Consider the following 18,695-nt stretch of genomic DNA (forward strand, 5'->3'; position numbering starts at 1 on the left):
GGAACACACATTCTGCCCTGGTGTAGCAATAGACCATCATCTCTTATTGAGAATTCTGGTTTCTTACCCTGCTGGACTTCTTCCAACAATCTTTGATACTTCTGATCATTCTGAGCAGCCATTCTAATCTGATTAATCAACATTGGCTGTACATGCCATGCAACTGTTGTCTGCCCACCATCATTAATCTCTAAGCTGGCATGCAATAATCTTAACTCATGCACCAAAGACAAAGGAGTAACCCGTAGACTTGCCATAGTTTTGCGACTTAAGGCGTCAGCCACAACATTAGCTTTCCCTGGCTGATAGTCTATTAGACAATCATAGTCTTTTATCAACTCTAACCATCTCCTCTGTCTCAAATTCAACTCTTTCTGGGTGCCCAAATACTTTAAACTCTTATGATCTGTGTAGATGTAGCACTTCTCCCCATACAAATAATGTCTCCAGATCTTAAGAGCAAACACAATAGCTGCAAGCTCCAAGTCATGTGTCAGATAATTCCTCTCATGCGGTTTTAGCTTGCGTGGTGCATAGGCAATGACATTTCGATCTTGCATCAATACACAGCCTAACCCATTGTGAGAAGCATCACTATAAACTGTATATTCCTTACCCGGTGTAGGTAAAGTCAGGACTGGAGCCTCAGTCAAACATCTCTTCAATTCATCAAAACTTTGTTGGCATTTGTCCGTCCACTGAAATTTCACATCTTTTCTAAGCAGCTTGGTCAATGGAGATGCCAACATGGAGAATCCCCTCACAAATCGACGGTAGTATCCAGCTAACCCCAGAAAACTGCGAATTTCCGTAATATTTCTGGGTGGCTTCCAATTAAGGACAGCTTCTATCTTGCTAGGATCTATCTTAATACCCTCTACTGATACTATGTGTCCCAAAAATGATATCTCCTTCAGCCAAAATTCACATTTCGACAATTTAGCGTATAGTTGTTTCTCCCTCAAAGTTTGTAGTACAATCCGTAGATGTCTATCATGCTCTTCTGCATTCCTCGAATAGACCAATATATCATCAATAAATATCACAACAAACTGGTCGAGGTATGGTTTAAAGATAGTGTTCATCAGATCCATAAAAGCAGCCGGAGCATTAGTTAACCCGAATGGCATGACCAAGAACTCATAATGGCCATAGCGGGTTCTGAAGGCAGTTTTAGAAATACTCTGCTCTTGTACTCTCAGCTGATAATAACCTGATCTCAGGTCAATTTTGGAGAACACAGTTGCACCCCTCAACTGATCAAACAAGTCATCAATACGGGGCAATGGATATCTGTTCTTTATTGTCACCTTATTCAACTGCCGATAGTCAATGCATAACCGGAGAGTGCCATCCTTCTTCTTAACAAACAACACTGGTGCTCCCCAAGGTGACACACTAGGGCGGATAAAGCCCTTGTCAAGTAATTCTTGCAATTGCACTTTCAACTCCTTCAATTCTGCAGGTGCCATTCTGTGTGGTGTTATGGAGATTGGGTCCACACCAGGCATAACATCAATTTCAAACTGCACTTCTCTTTCTGGAGGTAATCTTGGCAATTCATCAGAAAATACATCTGGAAAGTCATATACAGTAGGAATGTCCTTCAGTGCTGGACTCCCCACTTGGGTGTCTATCACATGTGCCAAGTACGCCTCACACCCTTTCCTAATCATTTTTCTGGCCAGTGCAGTTGAAATGATGTTTGAAGGCAATAGCTGCTTCTCCCCATGAATTACTACATCACCATAATGAGGAAGACCAAAAGTGACTGTCTTCAGTCTACAGTCAATCATCGCATGATGCCTGGCTAACCAATCCATGCCCAAGATAATGTCATAATCTCTGAAGGGCATTTCAATTAAATCAGACAGAAAAGTGAGTCCTTGGATCACCAAAGGACAATCCCTATATAATTTATTTACCCTGACCTCCTGGCCTAATGGACTAGTTACTAGCACATCATAATCCATTGGTACACACTGAATAGCAGTAGAACACATCACACTAGCACTAACATACGAATGTGTGGAGCCAGGATCAGATAACACATGTACATCTTGGTCAAGGATGGAGAAAATACCAGCTACTACGTCTGATGTTTCAGCTTCCTCCCTCTGACGCATGGTATACACTCGATCGTGCGCCATCGATCTTGGCTGGTTATGATGCTTTGACTTCCGTGAGTGTTACCAGACCCCTACCGCCTCTACCTCTAGCGGTGATCGTGACCTCTAGGTGCGAGACTTGGGTGATCCTCGGATGTAGCAGAAGGTCCAGACCGGCGCAGACTAGTGCAATCCTTGGCGAAATGTCCGCTCCCTCCACAGTTAAAACATGCACCGGTAGCTTTGAAACAAACCCCACCATGAGTTCTACCACAAGTTTCACACTGCTGTACTGATAGAGCTCCTCGGGGTGCTTGTTGGGTCTGCTGACCAGACCGAGGTGGTCTTTGGCCAGAGAATCTGCCTCCTCCAGATCTACGGGAGCTGGATCCCCCAAACTGTTTCCTCTTTCCAGAACCACTCTCAAATGTTTATCCCGCAGTCTTTTCAGTCTTCTCTTTCTCTTGTGTACCCTTCTTTACTGCCCCTTCTGATTCTATCCTTTCTAGCTCCAGGGCCTGTGAGATCAACTCAGTGAAATTCTGATGTCGGAAACCCACAACTTGCATTCTTAGATTCGGCCTTAACCCGGACTCAAACCTCTTACATCTGTCTCTGGGGGTGGAGACTAAGCTTCCAACATAGTGGCTTAGCCTTGAGAAGTCTCTCTCATATTCTGCTATGGTTCTGTCCCCTTGTTTCAAACTCAAGAATTCTTGTAACTTTATATCCACATATGCATCAGGGACCCACTTATATCGAAACTCCCTCAAAAAGTCTGACTAGGTTAACACGGGTGGCTCAACCAGGCTGTGGGGGATGGTCTTCCACCATTCATACGCATTCCCTTGCAACAAGGAAACAGAATACTCGAACTTTAGCTCTTCCGTACACTGTAGCTTTCTAAAAACCCGTTCCATTCTTTCCAACCACTGTTCTGCCTCCAGTGGATCCACAGTGCCTTTGAACTCGATGGCCCCAAATTTCATCAACTTTTCATATTGCCGAGCTGAGGGCTGTGATTGTGCTACAGGCACTTGCATCTGAGCTTGGGGTGGCACATTTCCTGCCATTTGCTGGAAAAACGCAGCCATCTGCTGTACAAACCGAGGTGAATCTGCGGTCGGAGTAGGAGGCTGGAGTAGTGACCCACTCACATTCAGAGTCTTTGGGGCTTCCCCTTGAACCTCAGCCTCAACAGATTGTTCTTCGGAATGATCTCCTCCTTCCATTCCGTTTTCCCAAATTTTCTACTTCCTGAGATCAAACACAAGGAGGTTGACCTCCGTTAGTGTATATTCATGATGTAAATATGTCATATGTATCAATTAAAGACACTTGAGCAGTTGTACTTATCAAAGAAATATTCACATAAGTAGTCAAAATTTATTGCAAAACCATGCTCTGATACCACTAAAACATGTCACACCTTACCCCTCTGTAAGGCATAACATGATCCCGTAGAATACTTAATGAACTACCGAACTTCACCTACCGATAATTCATTAAGTACACTACGAGGGATTTTAAAACTATTTTCTCGCATTTTGGAAGTGGTGAGCATTTTGGTAGGAATTAAAACCATTTATTCAAAGTTTAATTACTAGTAAAAATTTTTGTCCATTTTAATTTTTCCGCAAATTTTATAAAAATTTTGACAGAGTTCCATTTGTATTTGGGGAAAACAGTTCTTCAAATATCTGAGAAAAACACTTCCAATAATTTTTCACAACTCCCAACGTCCAAATAATCTCAAGTCAACCCAATTCAAGTCATTCTAAAAATTTATCTACTTAAAATATTTCATAACTCCATCCACAGTACATATAGTATGAATTTCACAATTACAAATCTTAATTTACAGAAGAAAATTCAAAAATAATATTAAAATTTATTTTACAACTGCTCAACTTTACATTGATACATACAACATTACTATATTTACATCAAAATTAACTACAAGGATATAAAATAATACCCGTACAAAAAGACCAGTGTAGTCCTCAATTCAATAGCAGCTCACTCTGCTGCTTTCTCCTTGCTCTTATCTGCGACAGCAAAATAAGCTATCGCTGAGTATAAAAATACTCAGTGGTGCACAATAAAAATTTGAAATACAATAGATAAATCATTCATTATCAAAACACAGTTTAAATATTTCTCAATCACATTTCACAAATTATCAAAGCTCATAATAACACAATTTAGTCAAATAATTTAAGAAACATAGTGTTGCCAATTCATACACAACTTAAGCCATGACACAAAATTTCCGATCAATGCCGTGTTGTGCACCATGACAAAACAATCTACAACCTCACTAATCGAAATCAATGAGGGAGGTGGCTAGCTAGCTAATGAGTACTCATCCGATCTCAACCTCAACTGGCAAGCCAGAGAGGGAGGAAAATAAACGATCTCAACCTCATAAATGGAGGAGGAATAATGTGATACTGTCATGCTAAGTGTGAACACAAAATCAATTCAAAACAATTTATTCAAATAATTTGTGAGAAATCTGATCAATTTCCAAAGTCATATTTGTGATCATAAAATAGCAACACAATACATAATTGTAACACTCCAATATTTTAAATTTTATTATTTTGTGAGTATTATTGATATTTTAATTTTATTTAAATTTTAGGAATTTTTTTGAGATTTTTCAGATTTTAAAAATCGGGTTCGATTTTCCGAAAATATAAACTTTGATGATTTTTAAAAATTAATTTAAAGACCAAGTGGTAAAACTAAAAATATATTTGGAGTCTACGAATTTTTCTGAGTTTTCTGGAATTTTTTCGGAATTTTTGGACCTCGTTTTCGGTCCCGAGGCAGAGTAAAAATTCAAAATTTTGTATCCTAAATCGAACTGGACCGGATCGAACCGGTTGAATCGGACCGGCTCCTTTTTCTTCTTCCCTTTTCTTCCGCGCGTCCCGACCTCTTCCCCTTCTCTCTCTCTTTTCTCTCTCCTCCCTCCTCCCTGTCGACACCATATTTTGGCCGATCCCCCAGAGTCAATAAACTTCAAAACCGATCCCCAGTACTAAGTCTCCCTTTGATAGCCAATTACGTTCCCGATCTCTCTTTGCTAGATAATTACATTTCCGATCTCTCCGCACAAGGAATTGAATCAATGCTAAGTCCTCTTATCAGTCAAAGCCTTACCGGTCTATTAAATCGCTCACCAATCTCTCAAACCCATTGTCGAGTCTCCTGACCAGTCAAGTATGTTCCGGATCTCTTTGGACAAATGAGATTGAACTGACAATCTTTGTTACTAATTTTATTACCGATCCCCCTTTCAAAAATATTAAAGGTTCCGTTTCGGTTTAATGATGATCCCGATCTTAAATGTTCAAGCCAAATTTTTAATTTTAATTAAGTCTCGTTTAGCGTTGGTTTTCTACCGATCTCATGCTCTTTGTGTTTTCTGATCTCTCACACTTGGGTTAATAATCACTTTCGGTTATTTCAACATACTCAGACAATCAAGTGTTCCGATCACAACCATTCTTCGAACAAAAGAGGCATTCTATTCATTCCAAAATTTGTACAAGTTATTCAGCTGGAGGGTCACCCCCAGCCTGATCTACATTTTGCCCGTTTCCCCTCTCACCCTCAGCCTCCTCCTCACTCTCCTCATCTTCATCCTCGGGAGCCAGGTTGGCCATCCAGGAGAAGTCCTCCTCAGGGTAACACTTCTTAAGCTCCGCCAGGAGATCTCTGTGGGCATTCACATAAGCACCGGCCACTCCAGTCACCATCTCTTCCTCTTTCGCTTTGAGCTCCTCAGCAAGGTGAGCGAGCTGAGCAGCCTCATCAGCCCGAAGCGCCTGAACTTCTTCCAGAATGCGAGTTCGCTCGGCCAGAACATGACTCTGCTCGGCTAGCTTATCCTCATAAAGTTTCATCTGTCCCTCGATGTCGGATATATAGCTCTGAGCGGATAAAAGTTGGGATAGAAGGGAAGCCACTTCCTAACTCTTCTTCTCGACCTCCTTACCCAAGCGGTAAGCCTTTTCCCGAACCATGTGCTGATTCACCAGGCATTCCACGTTCAGGCTCATGGATCTAGTCAAGATGTCATCAAGAGTATCCGGAGACAGCCTGTCCCGGTCTTCCCAAAGGCAGATGGATGACCCCAAGACCTTAGCAAAGTCTGGATTTTCTCGAACCGTCCGTCTCTTCTCCAGTGAAGCGAACAACACTTGAGCGCCACGAGAAGGGGGCCTCACAGAAGTTTGAGAAGGACCCCCTTCTGTGCTTGGAGCAACTGGAGGTGGTGGGGGCGGCTCTTCTTGGCGAGGAGGAGATCGGATAGCTTCTACGATCGGCGGTCCCGAAGGTTGAGATGGGCCTTCTTGTATTTCCCCGGGCTCATGCCGGGGTGTTTGCATTTCTTCAGCCCGCTTCATCTCCCGTACCTTCCGGGAGATCTCCCTCTTTCGCTTCCGATTCTCCTTGGAGGCTTCGTCCCTTGCCATACCTGCACAAAAGAGAGGTCAGTGAGATCGCTAAGGTCCCAAGATCTAAGATTTAGAAAATACCGACGCCAAGGGCAGAGAGCGGAAGCTCGCGATCTTGGCCAGTGATCAGCTGCATCGTCCAATGATGCAGTTCGGCATTCACTGCATCCAAACAAGAAAACTTTTCCCTAGCCGCTTGATCTTTCAATTCCATCACCACGGCTCCCTCTTCTGTATTTAGGGCGAGATGCTTCGGACGCGAGGGGCCCAGATGTAGCCAGCTTCGAGGGAAGCCCTCGAAGCCGTTCGGAATTTTGCTCCTCAGAATAAAGAAGCGGTTCTTCCAATTCTTTAGGGAGGAGGGCAGATCGGTAAAGAGCCCACAATGAGGCTTCGCCTGAAAGAACCAGTACTCGTCGTCCTTTCGGCGAGTCAGTCTATGTAGTTCGGCAAATACTTTGGCTGTAGGATGGAGTCCCTTGGCACGGCAGAGCCCCCTGAAAGCCACCAGGATCCGCCACGAGTTCGGGTGAACTTGGGCGATGCACACTTGGTGAAATTTTAAGACCTCTTTGAAGAAATCGTCTAAAGGGAATCGCAGACCGGCTTTTAATTGTTCTTCGTAGACCATGATCATATCATTCTCTTCGAAGAAGTGATCGGCACGAAGATCGCCATGGCACTTAATCAGCTCGTACGAATCAGGCCGAATGTTGTATTCTTGGCTAAACGATTGTAGGTCAGTTTCTTGAAGGATCGACGGCAGCTCGTCTACAGGAAGACTTTCCTTCCATGAAGAATGTACATGCCTTGAAGGTTCTGCTTCCCCCCAAACTGGAACTGAGGCCCTAGGAGGTTCAGGTCGCGTGTTTGGTCCGACCACCTCCGCTTCGTCGGACGACCATGAAACATGGACGGAAGGTGGGCTTGCCGCTCTTTGACCTTCAGCGCCGCTCATTTTTAAGGAAAACAAAGAACTTAAAGCTAAAAGAAGGATTGAAACCCTTACCGGAGCTTGAACGGAGTCTGAAGAGCTTGAAAATCGGGAGAGTTTTGGAATTGCTTGCGAGAGACAGAAAATGGCATAAGTAAGAAACTGGCTAACCCCCACCCCTATTTATACTCGTCCGAGCATTTAATGCTCACGATATCCCAGGCAATGCATCGGTTAACGGGATTCGCCAGCTGTTCTGACACGTCTCTCGAACATTCCAAATTACATAAAGAGATCGGTTAACTGGAGATCAGCTTATTAAGATGAATATTTTGAATAAAGGATCAGTTAAGGGTCGTTCAGTTAAGAACCAGATTGGACAAATACATCAGAGATCGGAAAATAATAAATAAGATGATAATTGGCGAAATAAGATTTTTATTTCCAAAAAAATCGGATTACATCATTTGGGCGATCTCAAGAGATCAGATTACATTTCTAAAAGTCAGATTACATCATTTGGGCGATCTTAAGATCGGTTTACATTGAAAATCTGATTACATCAAAAGGCCGATTTCTAAAGATCTGCAGAACATCCTATCTAAAGAGGGTCTATGTCACATCCAACACTGTGACTGATCCAAAGGATGTGGAGGAAAGCCGCTGTCGGAACACTCAATGTGATGAAAAACTGAACAAATTTGGAAGAGCAACCGCCAAGGGTCGGCGGAACTTTAACAATTCTCTCACCATCATTAGATAAGGTTATCACGATCATTCGGTCACTGGGATCGTAAATTTTCAGTCGGGGAATAAAGAAGTCCATCGGAAAGAGATCAAAAGCCACAGTCGTAGCCGGAATTATCGCCGGAGCAGCTAGAACAGGAAAGGGAGAAGGTAGAGAAGAAAAATCGAATGAGAAAAACTTCTTCTGTCAGGGGTATATATAGGGGAAAGTCAGGCATTTATTGCTAAGCAGAAAACGAAGCTGGCGCTTCGAGAACCGAGGGGAAAACGCTTCGAGAATCAAAGGGAAAACGCTTCGAGAATCGGGGGAAATTAATGCTTTGATCGAATCGGCCCTGACTAAGGAAAGGATCGGAACGTTAGAGATCGGAAAGAGGGGAGACCGGTACGAAAGATCGAAAAGGGAGCGTGTTAAGAAGATCAAGAGAGGTCGGAAGGCAAAGAGAATAAGACAAATCCCAATAACCGTCGTCGGAATCAGAACCCAGGTAGTTAAAGCGTTGCAGACGAAATCCCTGCCGCACGCCTGAGAATCGCCCACAATGCTGACAAGTGCCAGGGTATGTCAGGACAGTCCTGTACATCCCAATCTCCACCGTTGATCTCACTTGTAAGGACGATTCCAGAGCCTTTAGATCAAGGGAGAAGACGACATGACCGGCGCCTTTTATTCCCAGCCCTTGGATCGCCCAGATCAATGAAGTTTCGGGCCGTCAGATTAGAAGAAGAAAAGGACAAGTATCCTGAGAATGATCTTGGCCGTTCATTTTGATTCTCTTTAATTCTCGAGCATCCGATCATGTCCTTTGAAATCTTGACCCTCCATCTCCCTCAAAATAGATCTTGACCCTTCATGAAGAGCACCCGGTTCCTATAAATACCTGCATGAAAACTGTTCAACGGGGGGAGGGGACGAAAAAAGAAAGAAGGTTGTTACTATAGTGGAAGAACTTTGAAATTTAATTCAGATTATTACTCTGCTTTCATAAGAAGAGCTTTTGGAACCAGTTTCCTGAAGTGTTTTCTTAAAAGATTTTGAACACTGGAACTTTTCATTTTCACTGCTCATTATCCAAAGAGCATTCCCATTTTTCGCTTCTGGTTATCTGTATTTTTATTTCCGTCGTCCATGTTCAATCTCATTTAAACTCGTATAATTCGACTCGATTGCATTTAGTGAAGTACTCTTTGTTCCAAGGCGGACCTTAGTCTCCTGGCTACCAACTTGCGATTTTATTACGTTCTGTGATTCTGTAGTTAGCTCACTAGATCCGACTTCTTACAGGTCAGTGTTCATATTGCCATTTTATTTAGTTCTTGTTTTACGTATTTCCTTTTTTCTTTTTCATGCATGTTATTTTCTTTAAGGTCATATCACACTTGAAAATGCAAAGGTAGGTCGTGCTTCAGTTGGCTTCTGTGTCGGCCAAATCATATTTTTGTTGATCTTTATTATTTTGGAACGCAAGTCATCTAGTCCTGAATAATATATAAGTGGTTAGGATAAAAATAGGTAACTGTATCTTAGGGGTCTCTTTGAAAAAAGAGGGTCTAAATAACACGTCAGGGGAAATAGCTAAATTGAATCACTAGGCTGACGTAGAAGATAGGCCGGCATAACAGCATAAGACGGAATAAAGATCAAATCTCATATGAGTAAAATGGAATAGAGGGAATACTGGTAAGGCGACCACATGGGAGGTCGGTAAAATTCAGTCCGGCATCCCTTATTTAGTCACAAAGTACCAATAAGTTAAAGGAAGCCTTATTACGACCCTTGGCATCTTTAAATACTAGAACTCTTAAACTTAGGCTCTTATGACATATAGCTGTGATCAAATTTCGAAGAGATCGGAGGAGAGTTCTTATCCGGTCTCAATTCAAAATTTTAATAAATGCTTAATAGAGATCGGAGGAGAGTTCTTATCCGGTCTCAATTCAATTTTAATCTAACGAGTATCGGAGGAGAGTTCTTATCCGGTCTCAACTCAAAATTTTAATAAATATTTAGTAGAGATCGGAGGAGAGTTCTTATCCAGTCTCAACTCAAAATTTTAATAAATATTAAATAGAGATCGGAGGAGAGTTCTTATCCGGTCTCAACTCAGAATTTTAATAAATATTTAATAGAGATTGGGGGAGAGTTCTTATCCGGTCTCAAATCAAAATTTTAATAAATATTAAAGAGTTCGGAGAAGAGTTCTTATCCGATTCTTAAATTAAATTTTAATAAAATATTCCTTTCAAATAAAATTAACATACAACAGTAACTCACTAAGGTTGTCTCATTTACTTATCTATCTGGGTGATCCGAATTTAGTGAAAAATTAAAATTTCCTTTTGACAAAAGGATTAACATTTCCATCCGAGCCCTCCTAACTAATTTATGAAGAACGCGAAGTTAAATCTACTTGCCCTTATTGAGGGACGAGGTGGGGTGCCTAACACCTTCCCCACCCGTTTACGGACCCCAAACCTAGAATCTCTGTCTTGAAGTGGTTTCATTTCAATCTATTTTCACAAATGGTTTTCTTTAGTTTCCCTCAAAACTAAGGTGGCGACTCCTCACTCTTTCCCACTTCGGTGAGGGTTCGTTCAGGCGACCGCAAAACTCCTTGCGACACTCCCCTTGCCACGCCGCCACCTCCCCTGCCTCCCCACCTCGCCGGCGCCCCACCTTGGCCCTCCCCCACGGTCGGCCGCTGCCTGGAACGCCGGAAAACGGCGCCCGAAGTTGAGCGACGCGCGCGCGCGACTGTTGGTCTTCCCGGCCGAAATCCGGCCACCAATCGGACCGGGTCATGTGTCTAAAATCATCTACTCGTCGAGAGCTTTCCATAGACACCAAGAACACCGAAATCCATCGAGCGGTTTGTCCGATTTTTGCCCGGGAAGTTTTTAGCCCATTTCGACTTTTGGGCTAGATTTCTCGCAAACCGTGAACCCCACGAGAAAACCGAGAGTACCAGAGCGCTCCACTCGTCGAGAGCTTCGCGGGGATATAAATTTCAAAATTTTCCGACACCGTTTTTCGGTGGGTCCCACGAAACTTCGCAGTGTTTTTCCGAGTATTAAATGAGCTTAGAAAATTCTGAAAAATTTATGTACTAACCCCCGTGTTGTGGGCTTCGTGTAGGTATCCTCAATTCGCGGAAATTCGACAGTTGATCGGGTCTGTGAATTTCCGGCCAGACAGACCCGTTACCGGAAAAGTCTCCGAATTGGACCGAGGTTTTGGCTACCCCCCCATTGTCAGACGTCCCGAGCGCGTCCCCGAAGTCGGAATCGGCAAAGGTAAACCCGAACCTTGTTTTTACGTAATTTTCTAGTGCTTAAATAGGATTAAAAATCCATAAAATATTCGTGGTAGCTTAGAAAATTATGATTCTTTTTGCAATAGCCTAGTAATATTGCTAAGGACCGCGGGGCAAAGTTTTAGAATTTTTAGAGCTGATTTGGGCAGTTTTTGCAAAAATGGTCAATTATAGGGACTAAATTGAAATTTTACATATTGTGATGGATGATTGATTTGATGGGCCCAGGAGGGGCTGTGTGATGTGATTGAGTTGTGGACATATGGATTGTGAATATAGAAGTGTGTTTTGAGCCCTTTTGCAGGTTGGGTAGGTCCTAGGTATAGGGGAGACTCTGCCGGATTTTCGGCACGACTTAGGACGTATTTGGTCTTTTCTTTGTTTGTATTGAGTCAAATTTATTAAATGATTGTAATAAAATTGTCAGGTGAGCCGGGACAGCCTTCTTCCTCCGCCCAGCCGCCTCAGTGACCACCGTCAAGTCTGTGAGTAAAATATTAATTTTAATTGTAATTTCGATATTATTATATGTTCAAGCATGCCCATGCATCACTTATATGCATATATCTATGTAGATAAATTCTAGGCACGATTTATGTTGCATTCATAACTGTGAAAGTGCTATGGATGTTGTTGTAGTAATTTGGAGCAGTGTGCGTGCGTTGGCGTGCGTGTGATGTGGTGTGGACTATGGATAGGACGGGTAGACACGGCTTGAGATCTTCGCTTGGACCCGGTCCTTCGGGGTAGACACGGCTTGAGTTCTTCGCTGGGACCCCGATTTGGTTATTAAGTGGAAGTCCGAGCTGAGTTCTTCGCTGGCACCAGGTTGGATTTAAGAGAGCTGTATAGGGGATCAGCTCCCATATATTATGATTGATGTTACAGGGTGCGTGAGTGCTCCAAATTACCTTTTTGCTGTTATGATGTGAAAATATTGTTGTTGTTGCATTTCACTCCACAGGTTGCATTAGTTCTAGATAGTTATAGAGATTATGGTTAAAATTGATATTTTACTCTCTGAGTCGAACGCTCACTCCTGTTCAATATTTTTCCAGGCCACAGGAGGATATTTTTGAGGTTAACCTGCTTTTCTCCCTCGCAGGTCATTTATTTATGTTTGTGTAATTCTATAAACTCCTAGAATTTCCGCATGTGTTAGAAATGTTTATTTGATTTGGGTCTGTAAACTAAATTATTATTGTGGACCTGTAAAATTATTATATGCATGTTTGATGGACTGGATGAGGGAGTTGAGCTCCCATTTATCTTTATGATGATATGAGTATGTGGAGGGTGAGCTGAGCTCCCCAATGGATTGTTTATTGTGTTTACAGGTCGGGTGAGTCAAAAACTCCCCGTTGGTAGGTCCATTTTATGGCCGGACTCTGTCCGGTTGGTTTCTTGAAATTGGGCCCAAATGGGCCTTAGAGTTGGGTAAATGAATAGTTAAGGCTTACTACGGGCCTCGGGGGTTTTAGGCTAGCCCAGGTCCTAGTGCCGGTCCGGCCCATAGGTTGGGTCGTGACAATAATTAATAACAAAAGTCAAATTTTCGAGAATAAAATATTTAAACAAGAATTATGGTGCACAGACCTGACGTGAGTCGCCTCTAGGCCTTGACTCAGTCTCTCCGAGCTTCCACGTCTTTTTCAGCTGAAACACACAGTTTCATAGTGTTTCAGTACCATAACTTAGCATAAATCTAAAAATAAATTTAACTTCACTTTTATCTAGCTCTATTGTGCTAAACTCGACGTTCTTGAAATTTTTGTGTTTCGGGTTACTATTCACTACACTATTCAAGTCAAATTGTTGACTTTCTAAAGCTTAATAGGTATGGGAATTCGAACTTCACCCACATACCACATTTTGGTCACCAAACTTGTTGGTTTTAGTCATTTTCTCAAAGCTTAAGTCTTTTAGGCAAAATTGTAAATTTTCAGTTTTGGTGTTCCTAGTTGCACTGTTCCATTGGTCATATTACTGTTAGAATTTGGCAAAACTTCCTTCATAGAAAATGTTCCCTATTGTCTTAAGTTTATTCTCCTTTTTGAATCACCCCAATTGGAGTTTTGTAGCTCAAGTTATGGCCATTTGAACCATGGCTGCCGGATTGGACACAACCCAGATTTTCTGGGTAATTTTGGTGCTGGCAGTTTTGAGTCACCAACTTGGGATGGCCAAATGGCTTGGTTGCTGGCAGAATTTGGGTTTGTGTTCTTCATGAAAGTTTTAGGTCTATATCTCATCTAACCACTGATAAAATTTCAGGTCATTTTGACCTGCCTAGCTCGAGTTATGACCAAATGAACCAACACTGTTCATTTGGTCAGTTTGTACAGGGACAGACTGAGATTTTCCGAATTGAGTCAATTTGTTCACTAGGTTTTGGTCACTTTTTGGGCATGGTTCCTAAATGAAAATTGTGTTATTTAGTGTCTATTTTCACCCCCAATTGGTCTCATATCAATTGGACTTGTAAAATTTCATTTTTGGTCCCTCAAAAGAAGTTGGCAGCATGACCACACTCCCTCTGAATTTAGCTTTGACTCCACCCATTCCAACACAACTCATTTGGTCACAAATGACCATTTTTCACTTCACAATAGGTTAAACATATCATTTATCCACTTCTCCAAATTTTTGCCTCAAAACCCTAGGTCTCAAACCCTAACCACACTAATTCATTGCATTTAATCACATTTAAGCATTTCAATCTTACTAACACTTTTATACAAGCTTACTAACAAATTTAATTCATTCAAAACACATCATATTCTCACACATCCATGGCTGGCTGAAATTCCTTGTGGTCCTCTACAAATGTTTTTATTTCATTTCTTTAGTTTCTAAGCTCATTTCAATAACTAAATATGCATTTGATTAGATAATTGGTAGTTAGAAGACTAACCTTTGCTTGGAGGGTTTCTAGGCTTTCCTTTCTTCAATTCTTTCTTCTTCTTTTTACTCTCTAATGTTTCCTCAACATGTAAGGAGAATTTTTTATGTTGGGACTTTGTGAATTTATGGGATAGAGTAGGGAAATTCAAGCTTCCTTTCCCTTAACAATAGTAGAACAAGGTGAAAGAATGGGGAGAAAGAGGTGAGGCGGCAATGAGGATAAGGAAGATGACTTATTTTTTTTTTCTTTTCTTTTCTTTATTTTAGCTTATGGAAGACCCCAAAAAAATCTAATTAATTAATTTATTAATTATGACATTTATGACATCATGCATGATGTCATGCATGATGTCATCTCCCTACACCTTTTTCATTTTCTTTCCTTTTTTTTTTTCTATTAGTTCTTTAATTTAATTCTTAATTCCGAAATTTTCTTTTCTCCGATTTTATTTGACAGTTAGGTCAGGAGTCAGCTCTCGGGGTCAATTGACCAAATTGCCCCTTTCCGGTTCATCCTGGTGTGCAAATAATTTAATATTTCTTTCTGCTCCCTGACCTAAGTATTTGACTGACTTAACAGTTCTTTTTCGTGATTTTCTCTTTTCCACTATGTTCATAAGGGTCCTAAGGACATGACGTCACATTTCTGATTCGAAATTTGAGTTTAAAATGACTTCGCAGTCCTTCCCGAGAAGGTCACCCATCAATGTGACTCTCGGCTCGTTTAACTTCTTGTATTCTATTTTTCTTGTTTATACTTAACTAATTGGCAATTACTAATTATTTGTATTTGTGGCTTCTCTAGTTGTCTTAAGTATGGTTCTAATCCCCTTAATTGTCCGGACCGACTCCGGTCACTGGAACAGTGAAATATACCAGGCTATACAAATAGGGGTGTTACATTCACCAGGCCCACTCTAAGTGCAGAGCTGTTTTTTACGCAGGGCGGAATCGAACCCGAGACCCCCGGAACGTTATGAGACTCTGATACCACTTGAACTGAAAAGGATATCCTGTCCAGTCAGCGCACCAAATACCTCTTAAGCTCTCAGTCAATCGGGCCCAACCCTTGAACTGAAAAGGATATCCTGTCCAGTCAGTGCACCAAATACCTCTTAAGCTCTTAGTCAATCGGGCCCAACCCACCACGACTCCACTTGCGCAGACTCTTGGTTCGCCAAGCCCACTCTAAGCGCAGAGCTATTTTTTACGCAGGGCGGAATCGAACCCGAGACCCCCGAAACGTTACGAGGCTCTGATACCACTTGAACTGAAAAGGATATCCTGTCCAGTCAGCGCACCAAATACCTCTTAAGCTCTCAGTCAATCGGGCAGATAAGCTAGGAGCCCTTACCATACACATAATGTACTCATGCTATGCCTATTCCCTCTCCATAGGTACTCTCTGGCTGTGCCCTTTTGTACATTACATGTATGATAACGGGACCGTCGCACCTAATATCAAAACAAAGATATTTTTGATACACAGGATCCTCTTAAAGAGGCAAGTGTAGAGCATACGTATCTCTGATCATAAGGGTATTATATACGTTCAAAGGGTTTCGGCGAGAAAGAGAAAGGTTTAAAAAGCCATAGAAGAAAACTTCAGAGAATTTTATTGAAGGGGAAATTGAGTCTGCCTACAACTGAAGAGAGCAACTCCTTATATAGACTTGGAGGCTCTTAGCATTACAGGCAACCGGTTAGAAACTGGCTACCGACACTCTTAAAGTAGATAAAGTAAAAGCAAAATAAAGAAGGACACATTATTACATTATTGACTGACAAACTTTAACTTTTCTCATGGAGTGGTGGATAGGTTGAGGGTGTCAAAGTCGGAGTCGTCAGAGTTAATTCCAAAAAAGTCCTTTGGCCATTGTTGGTGCACAGGAGACAGTGGGTCAGCATTTTGAATGGCATCCCGTGACTCTGTGTCCATTGGATCCTGGGAATCTTGCCACATGGGATAGGTCCAGTCAATGGGCTCATCAGTGAGAGACAGGATGGGACCAAGTGATGTACAATTCACATGGGGAGGCACCAGACAATAATAGCTGTTGATTTCATAAAGATATTCAGCTAGTTGTTTTCTTAGGGGCCCCATGGCATCCTTTTCAGTGGTTGATCCTTCATAAGTTCTCCATTCGTACTCAGTATTCTAGGTCCAGAGGAGTCCATTGGGCCTTCTAGAGAAAGGCCTGTGCATTATGAACATGGTCCTAATATTGGGCTGAGCACTGATGGGCCTGTCTTCAATTCCATGTGTGTCTATGATGCGCTTCAGACTGTAGCGCCATGCTGAAATGGGCTTGAACCATTCTAGGAATCTAGACAGGAGAGTCCTGTTGGTGTTATACATAACATACTGATATAGGGCCATAAGCGGGAACTCTATCCCTATGGAATAGAGGGTAATCATCCACCAGAGGAGCCATAGTTCTTCCAGGATGAGTTCTCTGTCAGGGTGGATACTGAAACAGGTGAGGAAAGGGTTATCAGGGATAAAGATAGATGAGGATGGGAGCAACCCTCTCAGAGTGTTCCCGGCACTTAGATAGTGGAACAGATGATCCCTTACGAATTTAGCTATTTTTGTGATGGGTTGGTTGGGTGAGCATCCTGGGGGAAAACTGTCTGGAGTGGGTACCAAGAAGTTGTGAATTGGGGAAGGAGTATGTGGAGAAGATGATGATGATGCCATGAGGATTAAAGGGAGTGTGGAGAAAGACTGAATGAGATGGAGGTTATTGGGCTTGGATAGGAGGTCAGGAACCAAGTTGTGTTTCCCTTTGATATGCTGGACTGTGAATTTATACTTAGCGAACCAGTCCTTCAGCCTCAGTAATTGTGGTTCAGGAAGAGACTTGTTTTTGAAGTTTAGAACCTTTGGGAAGGATGAGCTGTCCATGACCACAGTGAAATGGTGGCCAATGAGATGGAATTCGAATCTCTTTATCCCATTTTTGACAGTTAATATATCTTTGTAGACCGAATGATAATGTTTCTGAGGCTCTGGGAATTCTCCACTAGCATGTCCGCAGATATGCTTTTCTCCTTATAGTTCTTCGATGAGGACTGCACCCCAGTGGGTGTCACTAGCATCAGTCTGGAGGATGCGGTGTCCAATGTTGGGAATCTTTAGAGGTGGCGGATTTAGAACCACTTCTTTTAATGCTTTGACTGCACATGTATGTTCTTCTTTCCAAAGCGGAGCATTCTTCCTAAGCATTTTGGACAGCTGGCAAGTGTGGGTGGCCACATGCAGAATAAACTTCCTGATGTAATTGATTATACAAAGGAACTGCTGTATTTGCTTTAAGTTCTTATCAGGGAACTTCAGTAATTCTTCTGCAATATGAGGTCCCGGTTGGTATTTCCCATCCTTAAACTTCATGGCAAGGAAGTCGATATCAGTTTGGGCCAATGAGCTCTTTTTTTCTGATAGAATAATTCTATAGGAATCTACCAATTATTGAAATATAGAGAGAAGTGTCCTATGGGCTATAACATCTTTGGAGAAGAGAAGAATATCATCTATGTAAATAAGAGCACTGTGAAGTATGGGTTCAAATATCCTTGTCATGGCTTTTTGAAAAACTGATGGGGCCGTCTTAAGACCGAATGGAAGGACTGTCCATTGGTATTGGGCCATGGGAATGCAGAAAGCGGTTTTGGGCCATCAGAAGGGTTAATACCCAATTGCCAAAATCCAGCTTTAAGGTCAAACTTGGAGAAAATATGGGCCTCGTGAAGTTGAGTGAACAAGGCTTCAGGCTTTGGTAATGGAAACTTGTCATCTTGAAGGAAATGATTGAGGGGCTTGTAATCAATGACAAGTCTTTTCTTTCCTCTCAATCGCTCAGATCTTTTTTCAACATAAAAGGCCTGGCAGGCCCACTGAGAGAAAGTGGGTTCTATGAGACCTTGTTGGAGAAGCTGTTTGCACTCTTCTTGGGCTAGAACCAAGTCTATAGGGTTCATCCCCGGGTGTGATGCCTTTGTCAGGTTAATATCTTCATTGAGTTTGAATGGGAGATTGACAAAGAAATCTGGGTTCTTCCACAGGGGATGATGGTGGTGAAAATGTGCATGGGAATTAGCACAGGATCTTAAGAGGAGCTCCTTGTGTTCTTGAAACTCTGCTGAAGCATCAGCCAATGAATATAATCTTGGGACAGAGGTGAATGGCTGAAAATTCGTCTTATATTTTAATCCT

The 18,695-nt window shown here is 42.1% G+C and overlaps 1 long non-coding RNA gene across 1 annotated transcript; it reads left to right on the forward strand.

Annotated features, from left to right (window-relative positions):
- The first annotated feature begins 11,076 nt into the window (after positions 1 to 11,076).
- On the forward strand, positions 11,077 to 12,895 carry LOC131175416 (uncharacterized). The gene is made up of 3 exons (XR_009145606.1): positions 11,077 to 11,555; positions 12,003 to 12,060; positions 12,634 to 12,895. It is a non-coding gene; the product is annotated as an uncharacterized LOC131175416 (long non-coding RNA).
- Positions 12,896 to 18,695: the final 5,800 nt, after the last annotated feature.

This window comes from Hevea brasiliensis, chromosome 17, assembly GCF_030052815.1.
Source record: "Hevea brasiliensis isolate MT/VB/25A 57/8 chromosome 17, ASM3005281v1, whole genome shotgun sequence".
NCBI lineage: Eukaryota > Viridiplantae > Streptophyta > Magnoliopsida > Malpighiales > Euphorbiaceae > Hevea > Hevea brasiliensis.